Below are 23,491 nucleotides of genomic sequence, written 5' to 3'. Positions count from 1 at the left end.
TGCATGGCCGTGTGCTACAAAATTCCATCTTGGATTCTAATTTTCTGGCTCACTCAGATGATTTGCTCTGGGGATGTCAGCACTCAGGATGCTGATGCCAAGTGTTGTTTATGCCTTCCTGTCCTCCAGGGACTCATAAATCCATCCTGCATCTACAAGCTGTCAGAGGAGAAGAAAAGCACTGGTCACTAATCTTGTCATGATCAACTTCCTTCTCAGCACCCTGGTTTACAGCTTGGCCTGGATCGAAATGAGCTGGTAATACAAATGTGTACCTTGGTTATCCTTCCTGTCTTTGCCATCAGAGGACCTTTACTCCTGACATTCTTTAAACCATGTTAGACAGGTGTTATAGGACTTTGAAAACATATCTCTACTAAAGAGCTCTGTGTGCATGAGTTCAGTAGGCTAGTGAACAATTTATTAAATTTTCCTGGGGGTAAGCAGTCCCTCCAGGTGGCTTTTATTTCTCTAAATTTTTCCACTTTACTTATGAGACTGAATATAAAGGGAGAAGTCCCTGCACAGGAATAGCAACGAGACTAAAAGTTCTCCAACCAAATGGCCCCATTACATCTGCCACTGACCCCTTGAAGGCCCATGATGGTTCACTTCTTTCAGCAAAGAATACCATCAGTGTTGATGTCATGTTCAATAATCTTGAGTTGCAGCTTTGGCGAAAAAAGTATACGTTTCCCAAACACTGGATGTTGAACATCAAGACTTTAAGTTATTTTCGATCTTTTCATTCTCAGATTGAATAGGCAGAGACATTAAGTTTCTCTTTCTTAACACTTTTTATTAATATACTTGGCTGTTCTTTTTACCCTCACTTAAAATAATTTGTTCTGAATGCTATGGAAATAAGAGTTCTTTATTTACTCAGAGCCTGACTGCATAAACAAATATTTTTCTTAGGAGAATTCTCTACTCTTATCACTAATACAAGAAATAAGTTCTTAAAAAGAAAATATTTTATAGTCATCACTTCAACCCAGTTTAGGGCCAGTAGCCAATTTTACTAACTGCACAATTTCTTGGAACTTGGAAATTCATTGTTGTGAGACTTGGTCTATTCAACTTAATTTTGTCCTAATTTAAAAAATTATATATTTTAGTTTTATGACATATACCCTACATTTTGAGTTTTTTAACCTCTGGTTGATGTATAACCACCGTAGGAAAAGGGGCTTAAGAAAATTAACTTCATATGACTTTGACATCAAACTGATCTGAGCTCCAGTCCTGCTTCTAATACTTCATAGCTGTATGATTTGGGGCAAGACATTTAAATTCATTCTCTCACACACAAAAGTAATAACAGCACTAACATTACAAGATGTTAGGAAGAAACAAAGGCATTATATTTAAAGTACCTAGAATAATACATTATGTATGAATAAGGTTCAAATGTATTATCTGTACATCTTCTTTATGCCAATTATCCAGCATCTACACATATAGGGCAGCCCTGCTCATTAGAAAAAGAAAGCTACAGAGGTAAAATAAACATCTAGAGCATTCTTCATGGGGAAACAGTGGAAACAGTGTCAGACTTCATTTTGGGGGGCTCCAAAATCACTGCAGATGGTGATTGCAGCCATGAAATTAAAAGACGCTTACTCCTTGGAAGAAAAGTTATGACCAACCTAGATAGCATATTCAAAACCAGAGACATTACTTTGCCGACTAAGGTCCGTCTAGTCAAGGCTATGGTTTTTCCAGTGGTCATGTATGGATGTGAGAGTTGGACTGTGAAGAAGGCTGAGCACCGAAGAATTGATGCTTTTGAACTGTGGTGTTGGAGAAGACTCTTGAGAGTCCCTTGGACTGCAAGGAGATCCAACCAGTCCATTCTGAAGGAGAGATCAGCCCTGGGATTGCTTTGGAAGGAATGATGCTAAAGCTGAAACTCCAGTACTTTGGCCACGTCATGTGAAGAGTTGACTCATTGGAAAGGATTCTGATGCTGGGAGGGATTGGGGGCAGGAGGAGAAGGGGATGACAGAGGATGAGATGGCTGGATGGCATCACTGACTTGATGGACAGGAATCTGAGTGAACTCCAGGAGTTGGTGGCAGACAGGGAGGCCTGGCATGCTGCAATCATGGGGTCGCAAAGAGTCGGACACAACTGAGTGACTGAACTGAACTGAGAGCATTCTTTAATTAAAGATAAAAAATTATATCATTTTGTGGAGAAGAGTAAAGCTATTTAAGTTATCAGTACAGTTCAGTCACTCAGTCGTGTCTGACTCTTTGCAGTCCCATGAACAGCAGCACGCCAGGCATCCCTGTCCATCACCAACTCCCACAAACTCATGTCTATCGAATCAGTGATGCCATCCAGCCATCTCATCCTCGGTCGTCCCCTTCTCCTCCTGCCCCCAATCCCTCCCAGCTTCAAAGTCTTTTCCAGTGAATCAACTCTTTGCATGAGGTGGACAAAGTATTGGAGTTTCAGTTTCAGCATCAGTCCTTCCAATGAACACCCAGGACTGATCTCCTTTAGTGTGACTGGTTGGATCTCCTTGCAGTCCAAGGGACTCTCAAGAGTCTTATCCAACACCACAGTTCAAAAGCATCAATTCTTCGGTGCTCAGCTCTCTTCACAGTCCAACTCTCACATCCATACATAACCACTGGAAAAACCATAGCCTTGACTAGATGGACCTTTGTTGGCAAAGTAATGTCTCTGGTTTTGAATATGCTATCTAGGTTGGTCATAACTTTCCTTCCAAGGAGTAAGCGTCTTTTAATTTCATGGCTGCAATCACTATCTGCAGTGATTTTGGAGCCTCCCAAAATAAAGTCTGACACTGTTTCCACTGTTTCCCCATCTATTTCCTATAAAGTGATGGGACCAGATGCCATGATCTTAGCTTTCTGAATGTTGAGTTTAAGCCAACTTTTTCACTCTCCTCTTTCACTTTCATCGAGAGGCTTTTTAGTTCCTCTTCACTTTCTGCCATAAGGGTGGTGTCATCTGCATATCTGAGGTTATTGATATTTCTCCTGGCAATCTTGATTCCAGCTTGTGCTTCTTCCAGCCCAGCATTTCTCATGACCTATTAATTACTACATTTCCTTTTCCAGAGATTTTAATAGGTCTCCTTTGCATTGTCTGACAATGCTACCTCCTTTGTCTCTTTTAACTGTGGTACATTTGAGATCCTTCCTGTAGCTTCAATCAGAAATGAGCCCAGAGTTGTTTTCCATATTTTCTCTGCCCTAGACTGGCTCAGCAATATTTTTTCTTATTCCCTTAAATTGATGTCATTGATTAAATTGATTTCTTAAACATAATAAGATCTATGATTAATTTTAAACATATCCAGTCAATGTCATACCTTAGAAATAATTTTCTATGAACTATGAACAATGGTTTTAGTTGTATCTTTCTTGAAGTTCCCTGTATTCCTTCAGATTACTTACTCTGGATAAATCAGGGATAGTCTGTCAATTTCTATTCTGGTCTAGCAACAAAGTAGCAGATCCTTTGTATATACAAAATTCTAAATTGGTTTGCATGTATATATCCTTTCCTACCTTCATCCCTAGTTGAAGGTACTCCAACACAAGAGATCAAAGAGAGGATGAACAGTAATAAATGTTTCTAATTCTTGCTGAATTCATACTCTTCACAAAGAGGTTTTGCTTCAGCTTCTTACGTAGCTTGACTATAGGCTTGAAAGGATCACTTAGAGACAATAAGTCTTCAGGGAATATTCTGAAAGCAATGTAAAGATTTAGACCTCATGGAAGTGCAAATTAGAATTCTATTGCCATGGTTTCTGGTTGGCCTCCACCTGAAGTTTTGGAGCCCCTGTTTCCCCTACGTTCTCTTCCTGATGGGAAGCCAGCCTAAACTTGCACTATTGTTTCAAGAATAGAATTCTCTCTGAACTTGTACCAAAAAAGTTGTCTGAATACAGATATTTCTGGAAAGAGAGTTTCCTGGGCTTTTCTCACAGATGAATTTAAAGAAGACTGAAGATTCCCTCCCAGCAGTAAGTAACCCTATCTATTTCCAAGTACTGGTATTTGTGTCTATGAGCTCCTGGATGTGCTGTTTTGAGTTTAAAAAAAAAAAAATGTAACCCAGATTGTAGCCCTCTCAAGGAAGTACTAAATGTCTGGCATATTCTTCCTGTGTTCCTCATTGGTAGGTACTTTCTTATTGACCTTTCTTTTCCCCTGTGATTTAAAATCAGTTAATCTGTTACTCCTGGGAGGTATGAATTTCCATATTCTGGTTGATTTATATGGATTTCCTGTAAACTGAAGACTGCAGGATGAAATCAATCATCATGACGCCCAGAGCAGTGGCCAGGGATAGGACATGAGAAACACCTGATGTCCTCCATTCTTATTAGGGCTGAAATGAGAGTCCACTATTTGCATGATGCTTCCTGGGCTGGGGAGACTGTTTGGAGAACCTGACACTGTTGAGAGACGGATAGAGACATCCCATTTTGTACCGTTAGCTTGTGTTTTATGTTGGTGATAAAAGAAGAACTAAAGGTTTTATCTGACCCTTTTAGGAGCTGTCGAGTTTACAGGGCTTCTGTGGATAGGGGCATGATAATTTTCCAGAATCTAAGAAACTGATACATTAACTCAGTTTTAGAAAACATATCAGCATTTACTAGAAAAATGTAATAGTTCTGAATTACATTCACTTATTTGAAAGAGTGTTGTTAGGATGTTTGCTTTCATTTATTATGCGATTTGTTAACTGTTTTCAGATTAGAAATATTACATGTATATTCAGTTATCAAAAATAATATAAATACCCATTATTAAGACAAGACCCCTTTTAAAAAAAGGACAAAACTGCACTCTGAGAGCAACATCTCACATTAAAATTTTATTTATTTTTAAAAAATTTTTTTATTATTTTTTAAATTTTTATTTTTACTTTATTTTACTTTACAATACTGTATTGGTTTTGCCATACATTGACATGAACCCACCACGGGTGTACATGCATTCCCAAACATGAAACCCCTTCCCACATCCCTCCCCATAACATCTCTCTGGGTCATCCCCGTGCACCAGCCCCAAGCATCCTGCATCGGACATAGACTGCCGATTCGTTTCTTACATGATAGTATACATGTTTCAATGCCATTCTCCCAAATCATCCCACCCTCTCCCTCTCCCTCTGATCAACTTGCTACATAGCAAAGAATTAAAATCCTGGGAAAGTCACGGCTGGAGGTTTTTCTTTGTAGTTGAACTTTATTTCGGTTCTTTTAATGTCCACATTTCCATTTGTCATGAAAATTTAAAATTAAGCCTTTCCAATGTGCACACTTTAATTTAATACAAGGAATGTAATTTATTATTTGGCACAGATTTACTGTTGTAAAAAGCTCCCACTGATGTCATGGTGAATTCTGTGCATGAAATGAGTGCAAACAAATGATTCATTTTTCATGCATATTAACAATCAATGTTACATTCTCCTCAAACAGCAGTGTAATGTTCTTTACCAAAATGCTCAAGTGTTCTTAGTTTATATTTCTATCATTAAGGCTATCAGGTAGAAAAAAGTTGTATAAGAATTAATGATATTGCCACAAAAAAAGTGATACAAGATTGAAAGTTTCCAAGTTAATTTGATTGCAAAGGATCAATCAGCTCCAATGACCAAATAGTGACAAGATAACTGTGTAGGTTCTTGCCTGGAGAATCCCAGGGACGGGGGAGCCTGGTGGGCTGCTGTCTATGGGGTCGCACAGAGTTGGACACGACTGAAGCGACTTAGCAGCAGTAGCAGCAGCAGGATTACCTTATAACCTATGATGTATTTCAGTAGGTGAATTGCTGTCCTGCCTCTGTTGTTGGGATATTATGAAAGAACTCTTGTTTTCATGAATAACTGCCTTATATAAATAGAGATGTTTCTTTATGAGTCAATTCTTATTTTATTCAACAAATATTCGTTGAACAGCTGTTATGTACTGGAACTATGCTAGGTATTTGAGGTACAGCAACAAACCTGACTGACAATGTCATGAATATGTCATGGAGCTTATAGTCTAGTGAGAAATACTGGAAGTAAATTAGGGAAAAAGTGAAAAATTATAGATTAATGGATAGATCAGACTGTCTTAGGAGGAGGTAAAATTTAATATTTAACTCTCCACTAAAAGTTAACTCCAGTCCAAACAGTTAGCTAAGAATCCAAGGAGGACTTTTAGTTGGCTTTTTTCTTTTTCATTTTCTGTCGATTGTCATCCACAGCATTTCTGTTCAACTCTGGCTCCTCTATTGGAAATTCACTTATGATGTTTTTGATGAAAGCAATTAAGGAGAAAAATAAATATCATACATTAACACATATGTATGAAATGTAGAAAAATGGTATTGATGAGCCTATTTTCAGGGATGCAATGGAGACACATAAATAGAGAACAGACTTGTGGGCACAGGAAAGGAGAGGGTGCGACAAATTGAAAGAGTAGCATGGAAACACATAAATTTCCATCCGTAAAATAGTCAATGGAAATTTAGTGTATGATGTGGGGAACTCAGGTGCTCTGTGACAACCTAGAGGGGTTAGATGGGGTGAGAGATGGGAGGGAGGGGACATATGTATACCTAAGGCTGATTCATGTTGATGTAAGGAAGAAACCAACGCAATATTGTAAAGCAATTGTCCTCTAATTGTTGCTGTTGTTTAGTCACTACCTCATGTCCAAATCTTTGCGACCCTATAGAACACAACATACCAGGCTTTCCTGCGCTTCACTGTTTCATGGAGTTTGCTCAAACAAGTCCATTGAGTCAATGATGCTATCCAGCATCTCATGTCATCCCCTTCTCCCCCTGGCCTCGACCTTTCCCAGCGTCAGAGTCTTTTCCAATAAGTCTGCTCTTCCGATCAGGTGACCAAAGTGTTGGAGCTTGAGCTTGAGCTTCAGCATCAGTCCTTCCAGTGAATATTCAGGGTTGACTTCCTTTAGGATTGACCGGTTTGATCTCCTGCTGTCCAAGGGACTCTAAGAGTCTTCCTCAGCACCAAAATTCAAAAGCATCAATTCTTCAGCATTCAGCCTTCTTTATGGTCCAACTCTCACATCTGTACATGACTACTGGAAAAACCATAGCTTTGACAATATGGACATTTGTCAGTAAGGTCATGTCTCTGCTTTTTAATAGGCTGTCTAGGTTTGTTATAGCTTTCCCTTCAAGGAGCAAGCTTTCTTATTTTCTTGGCTGCAATCACTGTCCACAGTGATTTTGGAGCCCAAAAAATTGAATTCTGTCACTACTTCAACTTTTCCCCCTGCTATTTGCCATGAACTGATGGGATGAGATGCTCTGATCTTTGGTTTTTGAATGTTGAGTTTTAATCCAGGTTTTTCACTCTCTTTCACCCTTATCCAATGACTCTTTAGTTCCTCTTCAATATCTGCTATTAGGATGGTATCATCTGTATATCTGAGGTTGTTGATATTTCTCCTGACAATTTTGATTCCAGCTTGTGATTTATCCAGGCCAGTATTTTGCATGATGTACTCTGCATATAAGATAAATTAGCAGGGTGACTATATACAGTCTTGACATACTCCCTTCAGAATTTTGAACCAGTCCGTTCTTCCATGTCTGGTTCTAACTGTTGCTTCTTGACCTGCATACAGGTTTCTCCGAAGGCAGGTAAGGTAGTCTGGTATTCCCATCTCTTTAAGAATTTTCCATAGTTTGTTGTGATCCAAACAATCAAAAGCTTTAGTGTAGTCAATGAAGCAGAAATATATATTTTTAAATTTCTTTACTTTCTCTATTATCCAAAAAATGCTGACAATTTGATCTCTGGTTCCTCTGCCTGATCTCTGGTTCCTCTGCCTTTTCTCAGCTTGTACATCTGGAAGTTTTCCATTCACTGAGAAAGGTGATAAAGGTAGTGCTGATAAAGCCTAGCTGGAAGGAGTTTGAGCATTGCTTTGCTGGTGTGTGAAAAGAACACAATTATACAGTAGTTTGATCATTCTTTGGCACAGCCCTTCTTTGGAATTGGAATGAAACCTTACCTTTTCCAGTCTTGTGGCCACTGCTGAGTTTTCCAAATTTGCTGACATATTGAGCACAACACTTTAGCAGCAGCATCTTTTAGGATTTGAAATAGCTCAGCTGCAATTCCATCACCTCCATTAGCTTTGTTTGTAGCAATGTTTCCTAAAGCCCCATCATGGTTATCTGGGTCATTAAGACCTGTTTTGTATAGTTCTTCTGTATATTCTTGCTACCTCTTCTTAATTTCTTCTATTTTTGTTAGGTCTTTGCCATTTCTGTGCTTTATCATGACCATCTTTGCATAAAATGTTCTCTTTATATCTCCAATCCTCCGATTAAAAATTTAAAAAAATACTGATTTTCTTTGAATTCATTATTGCTTGATAAGTGAAACAGTCTGACAGAAGGATAAACATAAGTACATTCACTTTTCTAATTTGCAATTTTTGTTGACAGGAGCAAAAATTTCCATGTATGCAATATGAAAACTATAAATTCAAATATACCTCTTTATATAAGCCAGAAAAAAATGCAATAGAAAAAAATTGTGTTAAGTTTTCATTGTGAGAAAATGAAAAGTAAAAATAGTATAGTACATTAAAGCAGTTCAGATTAGCAATTATTTTAGAACAACTTTGTAAAAACCTGCCCAAATATGGGCTTCCCAGGTGGCTCAGTGCTAAATAATTTGCCTGCCAAATAGGAGACTGATCCTTGGGTTTGATCCCTCGGTTTGATCCCTGGGTAGGGAGGATCCCCTGGAGAAGGAAATGGCAACTCACTCCATTTTCCCTGAGAAAATCCATGGACAGAGGATCCGGTGGGCTACAGTCCAGGGAATACAAAGAATTAGCAGCAGCAACAGCCTAACATGAAATGAGTGACTTATCAGCAACAGCCTGACATATAATGATATTTCCATTCAGCGGTACAAATATACATCTCCCCAGCTGTTGCAAGTGGATTCTCTTGAAAAAATTTTCTGAGATAAAAATTAGACAATGTGATGACATAGATGGCTGTGGTGGGGTGTGGGAGGGAGGTCCGAGAAGGAGAGGGGATATATGTGTGTATATATATACATATGTGTGTGTGTGTGTGTGTGTGTAATAGGATCCGTTGTACAGAAGAAACTAATAGAGCATTGCAAAGTGATTATACTCCAATAAAAAATAAGTTTTATCAGAGAGAGCTCTTAAGTTCACTTCCTTTGGGAATAAGTGAAACAGAATGGGTAAGAGTGAGAAATTGAGCCACGGAGCTATCTTACTGGAGGTGTCATCCAAACCAGGTAAACCTGTGGTAACCCTTCATCTTTATCCTGAATTGGAATAAGAAAGCCATATCTTCAAAGCCCTGCAGTCATCATCAGATGTGTAATCTCTGAGAAAGAAGATATGACTTGAAGCAAGGCGCTTGTCTGCAGCAGAGGCAATCTTAAAATAAGGCTAGTAGATCAGGGCTAGCTATGTACTGACAATTCTTTTCTAGCAGCATCATTCTTAAAGTGGGATCTGGGAGACATCTGCCCCTCACCACTTGAAACTGCTTCTTTTATAAACTCGGGGAGCAGTGAGTCCAGAGCTCTGGTAAGCCTCTCCCACTGGAGAAATTTAGATGAAGAGAATTAGTGAGAAAAACTACAGATACTACTGCTCCAAATGGTCATGGGAGCCACAAATGTTACTTCTGTTTTCCTTCCCTACTATCCATTCTATTTATTCTCTTCAACATCAACTAGCGTATTTGCTGGTCCCATGGGCCTGATGCATTCTTTCTTTTTATTGGAGTGTAATTGCTTTACAATGATGTTAGTTTCTGCTGGAGCTTGAACCCTTAGTCATCACATCTTCTTGGGGGGTAGGGTGTTGCACTTGTACATTCACTATCAAAATATGACAAAGCAGTATCAAGAGACCCAAATACAGCACCTGAATTTTATTTTCTGCCCTCACTGAATAACAACAGACCCACTGTATACTCCTGATAATCAGATTCAGTTAATTTTGACAAAATGATGATTCTTCTTCTTGCCTCTCTTTCCCTCTAACCCCACTCCTTAATCAAGCACCCTCAGATGACCATCTCAGGCATGAATGCTGAGTACGTCCTTCAGCTCCTAGGGAGATACTGTCCATTTCTTCCCTTATCTGGACCTGTGTGTCTCCACCTGGATTATGTCCTGACTTACTCCTAGTGGCCAAGAGGGGAACTAGAGAGAGATGTTGAGGATGTGGTACATGTTACAAGGGAAGCCACTCCATCATCTTCAAGCAAAGTAGGACTACTAGCCCTAAATAGGGAGTGAGTCATTTCTCCAGCTCTGAAGGTTCAGGGGAATTTGTGTGTTCAAAGTTTATAGGTTCCATTAAAACAGATGTCCAGATCCCATATATCAAGGTCAAATGCTTTCCTAATCAAGGCCCCAGCCTTAGCATAGCAGACAAATCATGTCTGGGCTGAGAATTAAACCATTTTTGAAGCTCTAATACTCATATGAATAGGCCCTGCACCTAATCCCCAGTTTTCTCTGACTCTAGCTGCTGGGAAGTAAAAATCTCTTCATGGGTTTTGGTTTTCAGTTGTCAATTAATCAATTACTTTGAACCTTTCTTTTTCTTTCCCTAAAGTAATAACATTTAGCATATGCACACAATTACAGGTTCTTTTAGCCACATTTTACTCTACATCTCTCACAGACCTGATACATCAAACCGGTGTACCACCTGAAGCAAACATTTTAACAATTACAGCCTTGTATCAGGGGCTATCTATATTCCACCTCCTGCCAGTGATGGGGTCATTGCCAGCCAAAAGCAGGTAATTCAGTTCCAAAAGCCTATCTCTATTCCACCATATGATTACTAACACCATTTGTGCCTGTGGACTTTCCAAGAAACAGATTTTGTGATGGAAATTTTCCATGCAGGGGATTTACCGGGGAAAGGAAGAAAGGTTGGTCAGAGAAAGAAGTTGAGATCTGATACAGTCTCAATGAAAACCTCTCAGTCTTAATGGAAGATTCAGCTGGGATAACTGTTCAGAGCTCTCCCCAGTTGGGGAAAAATGGGTCATATCAATGACTGATCTCCCACACTGATCAACCACTGAACACAGGGCACCTTACATGGGAATGTACCTTAAGCAACATGGCTGTCTGTAGCCATAGCAGTTCTCAAAGAAGGATGAGAGCTAAAGACAAAACAGGAAGTACAGAATAAAGTATCAGTTCTCCATGAGAGAACATGGATGATGTCATTAATATCACAGTGCTCACCAAACTGGTATGTATCATTGTTACTAATTTTCAATGTAAAAAGAAAAACAGAAAGACTTCCAACATATATTAAAAAGAAGACATTCATGTCAAATATCTTCTTCCTGCTCTCTAAATCTACTTGGTTTCTTGTTTAAGTCAGGCAGCTGCTGCTACTGCTGCTACTGCTAAGTCACTTCAGGTGTGTCTGACTCTGTGTCACCCATAGACGGCAGCCCACCAGGCTCCCCCATCCCTGGGATTCTCCAGGCAAGAACACTGGAGTGGGTTGCCATTTCCTTCTCCAATGCATGAAAGTGAAAAGTGAAAGGGAAGTCGCTCAGTCGTGTCTGATTCTTCGCGACCCCATGGACCGCAGCCCACCAGGCTCCTCTGTCCATAGGATTTTCCAGGCAAGAGTACTGGAGTGGGGTGCCATCGCCTTCTCCAAGTTAGGCAGGCAGAAGTCAAAAGAGAGAAAACAGTAAGTTCCACTAATTCCCTCCCTTGAGAGCAAATTACTGATCTTAAGGTGGTCAACTTTAATGATTTTATTTCTAGAAAGAAGTGACTTCTCCCTGACTCTCATATTTGAAGCTGTGTTAGTACCTGCTGCTAGACTGCTGTTCTTATACAATGTTCAAGAACAGTGTACACACTGCCCCCACCTTTGTATTAAACCCATCTATAAATAAACCCTTCTCAAGTTATCATTAGGACAACTTGAGTCAGTTGAGTGTACTCTTTGTTTCTTAATGAGAAACCTGACTTATACAAACAACTTTCCTAATATTATCAGTGGTCTGCAAACTCCCTTAGGGCTACATCTATGTCTGATTTGTTTTTGTGTCTCTGAGATGCTCCATGTATTCTACAGGTATGCAGTAACTGTGCTAAATGAGATGGGTTTTTGTTTTTTTTCACACATTTACATAGGGTTTTTATTTATGTCAATACTAATATCATTTGAGGTTCTAATCACCTCTTATTTTACCAAGGTTGGCAGTGTATCTTAAATGTGGCAACATTTATTATATATTTTAGCTGTAAACAAAATACTGGCTCACTCAGATTCTTAGCTCCTTAGGCATTGTTAGAGAGGGTAGGTACCATTTAATTGGGTCATGAGAAGTTAGAGTTACTCAAGACAGTCCACTGTTTGTATCACCTGATAGGAGTTGTTTGTTTTCTCAGGACCCGTTTCTTCATCTCTGCAATAAGTGAATGGAAAAAAGTATCACTGAATTCTTTGCAGTTCTAATTTTTTCTGTTGTTATTGTTCCCTGATGCAGAAAGTTGTAAAATGGGCATGTTGTTTGGAATTTTTATTTTGTATTCTTTTTAACTTCTGTGTCATTGAATTTTTCACAGATAATGTCCTAGGCTATTGATTATCAATTCCTACCTTTTAGTGGATGGAAAAATTGAAAGATAGACAATGGCATTGAGGTTTTGGCAAAGACAACAATGTGCAGTTCATAAATACTGCATTTGTGCTTTGGTGAAGTGGCCATTGCTCAAAGTTAATGGTTCTGGCAGCTCTGGATGGCCCAATGTTGATTGACTGACACAAAGGTCAACTGCTTAATTTATGAGCTGTCCTTCTAGAATAAAGACACCGATGCTGACCTGCTGGCAGGAGGGGCTCATTGAGACTGTTGATACAATAGTGATGATAGTTTAAAAAGAATCTATTCACCTTCTTTTGATCCCTGCCTCTTGTGATCAATGGCACTTAAGCCAGGTCAAGATAAGGAACAGACACTTATGTGGCTGTAGAACAAATTAAGACTAAGTTGCTACAAAGCATTATTAACTTCATCTGCATTCTGTTTTAACAAGCTGAACTAGCCAGACATAAACAATTACTAACTACTACCCAGAATACAGACAAGTTCAGGATGGCGTTCTCTATACATTCTACACTGCTCAAAAAAGAATTCAGTCACTCCATAAATCCAAGTTATTTAAAAATTCAAGTTCAGCAATGGATTTTTTTTTCAAGTCACAAATTTTGGATATTTTCATTGAAATGATGATGGCAATTTACAAAAATTGGTAATTGGAGATGGGTGAAAGTTGAATATCTCAACAACATGAACATACTGTTTAATTTATGCATGCTTAGTCATTCAGTTGTGTCCAACTCTTTGTGACCCTTTGGATGGTAGCCCACCAGGCTCCTGTGTCCATGGGAATTTTTTCAGGCAAGAATACTGGAATGGGTTGCTGTTTCCTTCTCCAGGGGATCTTCCTGACTCAGGGATTGAACCCGGGAAGCCCAAGTTTTTTTTTAATCTGGTCAGTAATTATATTTGGGTCTGGATAATTCTTTGTTGCAGATAAGTTGTGCTGCGTATTGTGGAATATTTATCAACATCACTGGTTTCTACCTACTGGATGACAATAGCAATACCCCTCATTCATGACAACCAAAAATTACTTCTAAACATTGCCAACTACCTTTAGGAAGAAAATTAACCCCAGACTGGACACAACTAGTTTAATTCATAAGTATTAAAAAAAAATTTTGGCCAAGTAATGAGCATTGGGAACTCTACAATGAATAGAATGTTGTCCTTTACTCCAAGGATCTTATAATCTATTCAAAAAAGAAATACAAGTAAATATTATCATTAAGGTATATGGAAGGTGTTGTGTTTGTGTGTGTTTAACTACTATGCTTTTTAAAATGTTTCATTCAGTAATAAGGTATTTGACAATGACTGTCATTAATTGATTAGGGCACAACCACGTACCCTTGCCTGAAGGAAAATGGAGAAGCTAGAAATGTCAGGGAGAGGTGATGAGAATAGGTCAAGATGAAAATAAGATTAAGATGGCTAAATTATGTGGCCCAAACTTTGACATTCTAGTGGAGAATATTTTTAAAAAGAGTGAAATCTGAGGTGAAAGCAAATGTTACCGCTAGGCATTGATCATACTTTTTAAAGAGATCTATTAAGAAAATCTTGTCCTCATGTCCTCAATGGACATGAGTTTGAGTAAACTCAAGGAGTTGGTGATGGACAGGGAGGCCTGGCGTGCTGCAGTCCATGGGGTCGCAAAGAGTCAGACACGACTAAGCGACTGAACTGACTGATCAAGAAAATCTTAGAGATCTTTGAATTGAAGGGTTTGCAAGTATAACATTTATACATGTATTACCATTAAACAACCCTTGGCACTAATGTCCTGTGACACAATCTGTTCATGTTGATGCACTGACCTGCAGACACAACACAGACATTGCTAGCTCATGCTTCTTGTTGCAATTTCAAATTCCAAAGTAAATGTCAAAGTGCAGGAACACTTCTCTGAAACTCAAAGAAATTAGAAGGAAAACTCCAGCCAGGAGACAAAATGCTGTACCAGTAGTATGCTGCCACATACCAAGTAGATAGAAAGATACAAAAGTGTTTTATATAAAAAGCAATAGAAAACATGTAATGGCTTAGTGAGCTCTTCAAAATAAATCTCTTAACAGAACATACAGTTCTCAGTTGTGAGAGTCAAATTGAATTAGTACTTATTATCTGGTGAGAAGTATTCTTTAACCATTTTAGGACATGTCCAGGAGAAATGCAAACACAGTCAATTCACCAATAAGCAATAAGACTTATTGCAGGTCCTCTATGTGAGGAATCAGCAGAATAAGGCAACAGCAGTTCTAGGTTTTGAATGGTACTGTGAGAAGTCAGGAGAGTGGTAGGTACTGCTAGCCTAGAAATCCACATTTCTAGTAGCAATTAAACACTCAAAGCAAATACTGAGCATAAATATTCTGAAGACTGCAGAAATATGTGCTTTCTATAAAATTTAATTATATAACTTTAATAAAAACTACCCAGGTGGCTTAAAAAAGCATCTCATAGAACAATACAATTTTCTCTCTTCCAGAACAGCAAAAATTATTAAAATCTAAGCACAGTTCTGAATATATGACTAAAATTTATAGTGAATTTTAGATAGTAAAATGTGAACCAATGTTGACAATGAGATTAAGTTAATTATTAAAATCTGTTAATTAACACCTGGCAAAATTAGCATCCATTTTGGGATCAGTTAGGATTCAAGAGAGCAAATGACCAGGAGATTGTAAGCAAGAAATCATTTTTTCCTCCTATCTCCTAGGGTGAAATTGGAGGGACACTGTGTAAGCTCAAACCAGAAACAAGTTGACTTGGGCATTTGGCCAAACTATTTTGCAGATAGAGGCAAATTCTACTCTGGACTGTCCACAACCAAGAGTACTAAGGGCCCAAAATGGAAAGGCAAAATAAAAACTGGCTAATTTATTGTCTCAGTGTATTCCAACAAACATACTTTGTAATACTTGCAAAGATCTATGTGAAATGATTCAAGTACGAATTAGAGTCCTTCCTTTTGTGTTGTCTACTAGTTAGTAGGGATGATTAATACAGAAGCAATAAACTAAAACAGACTTAATTAAAATGCTGTTAACTTAAATACAAATATAGTAATTTTAAAAAGACTAAGACAGTGAGGAAAGAGAATAAGAATAAAAAAAAGGGGATAAGTTGTTTTTTCTTAGCTCTAGCAAGTCGTAGAAAATGGTTATTTGGTCAATATTCATCATGTGAATTAAAGTCATTCCTGTTTATTTGTTGCATGTTCTATGTTCTTATAAATTTTGACAGCACCCTGCAAGGTTCTTATTGATTGTATGAGAGCCGTTTTAGGAAGGGTCAGTTTCTCTTTTTTCTACCAGTTATTTAGACTTAGCCTAAGGTTTCCTTTGAAGTTGTTGATGTTTCAGTCAGCATCTCAGAAGTATAAGATAAAATCTCAAATGTATTCCAGATATTTATATTTCTGAAAGAGTCATTTTATTTGATAGGCACCATCTGTAAGTATTTTTTAATTATATTACACTAAGAAGCCAAAATCTTAATATTTTTCAAGCATAATATGCCATTGATCAATAAAAAATAAGCATATAAGGTATTGCTTTTCTACTGTATGTTTCCACTCATATAAATTGCATTTAAATGTTTATATATGTGTGTAGTGAACTATGAGTGTGTATGTTTAAAGATGTTACAGGCTTATAGTGATGGAAATAAATTATGAAAAGTGAAAGTGTTAATCACTCCATCGTATTATACTCTTTCCAACCCCACGGACTGTAGCCTGCCAGGCTCGTCTGTCCAAGAGATCCTCCAGGCAAAAATATTGGAGTGGGTAGCCGTGCCTTCGCCAGTGGATCTTCCTGATGCAGGGATCGAAACTAGTTCTCCTGCATTGCAGGCAGATTCTTTACCATCTGAGCCACCACGGCTTCCATTATACTTTATTTAAATCTGAAACTATTTAAGTAATAGAATGCACTTATATTATAATTTATAACATGTTTATAGTAATAATGTTATCTTGGCTTTCCTGATGACTCAGTGATAGAGAATCTGTCTGCCGAAGTAGGAGATAAGGGTTCCATTCCTGAGTCAGGAATATCCCCTGAAGAAGAAAATGGCAACCCACTCCAGTATGCTTCTCTGGGAAATTCCATGGACAGAAGGGCTTGGAAGGCTAAAGTTCAGGGAGTCACAAACAGTTGGATATGACTTAGCAACTAAAAAACAACAATAACATATGCTACTTTAATAATAACTTTTGGCTTCTGCATTTGAATTGCATAGTTTTCAAAATAGGTCCTTAGAAAATTTAAGCTGACCATAGTAGTTATTCAAATGATTTATCTAGATTTTTTAAAAAGATTAAAGTACTGATTATTCTTAAACCAATTAAACAATTGTATTTTCTTGAAGGTAATTTAGAAATAAATCCTTGTCAGGAAATACATAACAAGAACTTTATCAGTTTGAGAATTAAAATTCCTGGAAAGTGTTTCATATTTTTGACATGAACACAGTTCAAGAAAAATAGTTCCTTGTCATTGAAACCAGCATTACATGGAAAGATGATATTATAGAATCAAATCAAGAGAAAGAATACTAAGAAGTTCTTGTAGTTTAGAATAAATAGCAGCCTCAAGGGAAAATAAAACAGTGAGGTGCATAATAGCAGATTTTTACACATGATTAACTTATTGATTTATAAAATTATATTGTTCATGTTCTGCCTCTCTACATGAGGGTATAATGTACTCTTTGTAATTATAAGTTATCCATGCCATTTTTTAAAAAGTGCAGTAAGAATATTAAAGTATTTGGCCATATAATTAAGAGACTACATTCCAACCATGATTACTAACAAATGAGATTGGTATTAAATTTACCTCAGAAAGACCAACTTTCCTAAGAGGGCTATAAAAAGATTGGCATCCTTGTTGAAAGATTGTAACTTTTTTTCTCCCATTTCATTTACTAAAATGAAACCTTTATAACACCCTTAGCTGTGGCAGTTGAACAGTTACAAAGTGAAATATTAACAAAGCTGATTGGGTCTAGACCAAACCCCATTTATAAAAATCAATTCTAGCTCAGGAAAATATGTATGCTATATTTTATTACCATAGAAACTGATGTTGGAAAATACTAATCATGTACCCAAGGAACAATTTATAAAAACCACAGCTTAAACAATGGTGTCATTACAATAATCATCCATAAACAAAGGAAACATAAATGATCACAGTCCTTTCAAATACCCTGAAAGTAGAATTATATAGTAGAAATAACATTGTATTCATGTTATTTTAATTTATTTCATGCTATTCAAGAAAATAGATACACCTTAGCAGGTGCTGAATAATGAGCAGAAAAATGAACATTTCTATTACATGCACCTGGATATTCACGGCTTAGATAATAATAACACAAAGAAATACAATCACTATAGATTGCAAGATTCTACCACTCTTCTCTGGAACATTTCGCTCTTTCATGTTCTGTCTTTTCAAATTAAACAGAAATCTTTTCTAGTTTTTATAATGTGATCTATCACTGAATATGCATGTGGATATAAACAGTATTTTAAAGGTTTCATCTGGTTATAATTCTCTATTAGGTTACTAAACAGACATTACAAAGAAAATTCTACCCTATTTGAGTGCTTATTGCCAAGTCTTTACAGATACCAAATCACTTTGGCTTAACAACATAACTTTTTCTAAAAACCTTAACCAAACAAATTCTTAGAAGATAAGAATTTACCTTGATTTCACAGTTTTATACATGAAAGTAAATGATTATATATAGCTGGCCTATTTTCACAAACAGCATGGAGTCCACCTAGAATTTGAACTGAGTAGAATAAGGTGGATATTATTCCTAATCACTATGTTTTATGTTACAAATGTCTTCTAGCAGACGTCTTTTTCCCAAAAGTAACAGGTTATGAAAAATCTTGATGATATTCCCCAATATTAAGTATAAAACTAGATTCACTCTCTTTTATTATTTTTAATGAATGTTGATTTTCTCATTTGGACAAAACGGGTAGAGAAGATCTCAGACAATCTTCCAGGGTGTTAAAATAACTGAAGAAGACCATACGCTACAAACAAAATGTGACAGGTCATGAGCTGACAGTCTTTATATTCGAGAGTTCAGTTCAGTTGCTCAATCAGCTCTGACTCTTTGCAACCCCATGGAGTGTAGCACTCCAGGCTTCCCTGACCATCACCAACTCCTGGAGCTTGCTCAAACTCATGTGCCTCAAGTTGGTGATTCATCCAACGGTCTCATCCTCTGTCACCCGCTTCTCCTCCTGCCTTCAAACTTTCCCAGCATCAGCATCCTTTCTAATGAGTCAGTTCTTTGCATCAGATGGACAAAGTATTGGAGCTTCAGCATCAGTGCTTCCAATGAATATTCAGGATTGATTTCTTCTAGGATTGGCTGGCTTGATCTGGCAGGCAAGGGACTCTCAAGATTCTTCTCCAACACCACAGTTCAAAAGCATCAATTTTCAGTGCTCAGCTTACTTTATGGTCTGACTCTCACATCTATACATGAGTACTAGAAAAATCGTAGCTTTGACTAGACAGACCTGTTAGGTAGTTAGAATAGGAAAAAGGTGTCCAAAATGGGGGTGGCTAAATGACAAAGAAGGGAAAAGCCTGTGAAAATAGAATGAAGGAATGTCTGAGGACCAGAGTGAGGACCTCAGGTAAAACAAACAGCACTCCTGACTAGCCCAATTTACACAGGGCAGGTCCAGGGGAAGGAGAAAAAACAGATAAAAAGAGGAGCCGAAATTGGGCAGGGGCCTCTCTTCCCTTTTGGGTCGGCATGCTCTCATGTCTTGAGGATGTATTTTCCTTTACTTTTTAAATAAAACTGAGCTGTAACACAGGTCCATCCGAGAGCTGTAACACTGGTACATCTGAGGGCTGTAACACTGGTCCGTTGCTTCAATTTTTTGTTGCGACGAGACAGAACCAAGGAAATTACAAACTACCCCAACAGACTTTGTTCACAAAGTAATGTCTCTGCTTCTTAACATGTTGTCTATGTTTGTCACAGCTTTTCTCTCAAGGAGCAATTGTCTTTTAATTTCATGGTTGCAGTCACCATCTTCAGTGATTTTGGAGACCAAGAAAATAAAATCTATCACTGTTTCCATTGTTTCCCCATCTATTTGCCATGGAGCGATGGGACCAGTTGTCATGATCTTAGTTTCTTGAATGCTGAGTTTTAAGCCAACTTTTTCACTCTCCTCTTTCACCCTCATCAAGAGACTCTTTAGCTTATCTTTGCTTTCTGCCATAAGGGAGGTTTCATCTGCTTATCTGAAGTTATTAATATTTCTACCAGCAATCTTGTTTCCAGCTTGTGCTTCATCCAGCCCTGCATTTCACATGATGTACTCTGCATATAAGTTATATAAGCAAGGTGATAATATATAGAACACATACTCCTTTCACAATTTTGAACCAGTCTTTTCTTTGCTGTCCAGTTCTAACAATTGCTTCATGACCTGCAGACACGTTTCTCAGGAGGCAGGTAAGGTGGTCTGATATTCCCATCTCTTTAAAATTTTTCCAGTTTGTTGTGGTCCACACACTCAAAGGCTTTGGCATAGTCAATGATGCAGAAGTATATGATTTTTCTAGAATTCTCTTGCCTTTGCCATGATCCAGTGGAAGTTGGCAATTTGATCTCTGGTTCCTCTGCCTTTTCTGAATCCAGTTGGTACATCTGGAAATTCTCAGGTCATATACTGTTGAAGCCTAGCTGAAGAATTTTGAGCATTTCTTTGCTAGTGGGTGAGATGAGTGCAACTTTGAGGTAGTTTGAACATATTTGGCATTGCCTTTCTTTGGTACTGGAGTAAAAACTGACCTCTTACAGTCCTGTGGTTACTGCTGAGTTTTACAATTTTGCTGGCATATTAAGTGCAGCACTTTCACAGCATCATCTTTTGGGATTTTAAATGGCTCAGCTGGAATTCCATCACCTAGCTATGTTCATCATGATGCTTCCTAAGGCCCACTTGACTTCAGACTCCAGGCTCTAGGTGATCACAACATTGAGTCATAAAGATATGTTTTATACAATTCTTCTGTGTACTTTTGCTACCTCTTCTTAATATCTGCTTGTTTTAAGTCTATACCATATCTGTCCTTTATTGTGTCCATCTTTGCATGAAAGCTTCCCTTGGTATCTTTAATTTTTTTGAAGGTCTTTCCCATTCTTTCTTCTTTCCCCCTCTATTTCTTTACATTGATCACTTAAGAAGAGTTTCTTATCTCCCTTTTCTGTTCTTTGCAACTCTGCATTCAAAGGGACATTTCTTTCCTTTTCTCTTTTGCCTTTTACTTCCTTTCTGTTCTCAATTATTTGTAAGGCCTTCTCAGACCATTAATTTGCCTTTTTGTATTTCCTTTTCTAGGATATGATTTTGTTCAGGGTCTCCTGTACAATGCTATGAACCTCTCTCCATAATTCTTCAGGCACTCTGTCTATCAGATCTAATCCCTTGAATCTATTTGTCACTTCCACTGTATAGTCATAAGGGATTTTAATAGGTCATACCTGAATGGTCTAGAGGTTTTCCCTACTTTCCTCAATTTAAGTCTGAATTTGGCAATAAGGAGTTCATGTTCTGAGCCACAGTCATTTTCTGGTCTTGTTTTTACTGACTGTATAGGTCTTCTCCACCTTCAGCTGCAAAGACTATAATCAATCTGATTTCAGTATTGACCATCTGGTGATGTCCATGCGTATAGTCATTTCTTGTGTTGTTGGAAGAGGGTGTTTGCTATGACGAGTGCTTTCTCTTGGCAAACTCCATTAACCTTTGCCCTGCTTCATTTTGTACTTCAAGGCCAAATTTTCCTGTTACTCTAGGTATTTCTTTAGTTCCTACTTTTGCATTCCAGTCCCCTATGACTAAAGGGACATCTTTTTTCTGGTGTTAGTTCTAGAAGGTCTTGTATGTCATTGTAGAACCATTCAACATCATTTTCTTTAGCATTAGTGGTTGGGATATAGACTTGGATTACTGTGATATTTAATGTTTTACCTTGGAACTGAACGGAGATCACTCTGTCATTTTTGAGATTTCACCCAAGTACTGCATTTCAGACTCCTTTGTTGACTGTGAGGGCTACTCACTTCTTATTTGGATTCTTGCCCACAGTGGTAGATATAATAGTCATCTGAATAAATTCATCCATTCCAATCCGTTTTAGTTCACTGATTCCTAAAATGTCAATGTTAACTCTTGCCTTTTCCTGTTTGACCACTTCCTTGTTTCATGGACCTAACATTCCAGGTTCCTATGCAATAGTTTTCTTTACAGCATCAAACTACACTTCCTTCACCAGTCACATCCACAACTGGGTATTGTTTTTGCTTTGGCTTTGTTTCTTCATTCTTTCTGGAGTTATTTCATTCTTCTCAAGAATCATACTGCACACCTACTGACCTGGAGAGTTCATCTTTCAGTGTCATATCTTTTTGCCTTTTTACACTGTTCACAGGGTTCTCAAGGCAAGAATACTGAAGCAGCTTGGCTTTCCCTTCTCCAGTGGATCATGTTTCACCAGAATTCTCAACCATGATCCATCCATCTTGGGTGACCCTACACAACATGGCTCATAGTTTGATTGAGTTAGACAAGACTGTGATCATGGGAATCAAGAGGTCAGAGAATAACAAAAAGGAGCAGAAGGGAGAAGACCTTATAGGATAAAGAACAGGGAACAAGGAAGAGAAATGATGAAAATATCTGATTGGCTGGGGTTATATATCTGGGTGTGTCTGAAGTATCAAGGAAGTGGGGCAATGATCCATGTTACTTGGCAATCATGAGTTGATAATTCAGATGGTCTGATTTTTGTGCGGATGGACCATTTACAAGAATATGAAACCAAAAGCTAAGATTTGTTTTACTAACATGGTTTTCCAAGTTCAGTGATATCCAAACTAGCCAAAAAAAAAAAAAAAAAAAAGAATGTGAAATCAATTTGACAATTCAAACAAACTTTATTTAACACTTCAAAATGTGGGTGATCTCCATTCTCAAGAGTTTGGAGAAATTCATACTTCATGAAGTGTTAAAGTATCACCTAAATTGTCTTTTTAAATCATTTTAAGAAGGCCAAATTTTTTGACAGAATCAGTTGACTATGAGAAAATAAAGAATAAAAATAGGATAAAAATGTTATCTTTAGTTTTTTTAAGAAACTCCATACTGTTTTCCATAGTGGCTGTATCAATTTATATTCCTATCAACAGTGTAGGCTGCTGCTGCTAAGTCGCTTCAGTCGTGTCCGACTCTGTGCGACCCCATAGACGGCAGCCCACCAGGCTCCCCCCGTGCCTGGGATTCTCCAGGCAAGAACACTGGAGTGGGTTGCCATTTCCTTCTCCAATGCATGAAAGTGAAAATAAGTCACTCAGTTGTGTCTGACTCTTAGCGACCCCATGGACTGCAGCCTACCAGGCTTCTCCATCAATGGGATTTTCCAGGGAAGAGTACTGGAGTGGGGTGCCATTGCCTTCTCTGCTCAACAGTGTAGGAGAGTTCCGTTTTTTCCATATTATCTCCAGAAATTATTGCTTGTAGATTTTTTGACTATGGACATTCTGATCAGTGTGAGGTAATACCATATTGAATTTTGATTTGCATTTTTCTAATAATTAATGATGTTAAGCACATTTTTATGTACTTCTTGGCCATAAGTATGTCTTCTTTGGAGAAATGGTACAGATGAACCTATTTGCAGAACAAGAATACAGACAAAGACTTAGAGAATCGACATGTAGACCTGGTGGGG

Source organism: Oryx dammah, unplaced genomic scaffold, assembly GCF_014754425.2.
Source record: "Oryx dammah isolate SB20612 unplaced genomic scaffold, SCBI_Odam_1.1 HiC_scaffold_2, whole genome shotgun sequence".
Taxonomy (NCBI): domain Eukaryota; kingdom Metazoa; phylum Chordata; class Mammalia; order Artiodactyla; family Bovidae; genus Oryx; species Oryx dammah.
Note: the sequence above shows the minus strand (reverse complement) of the source record.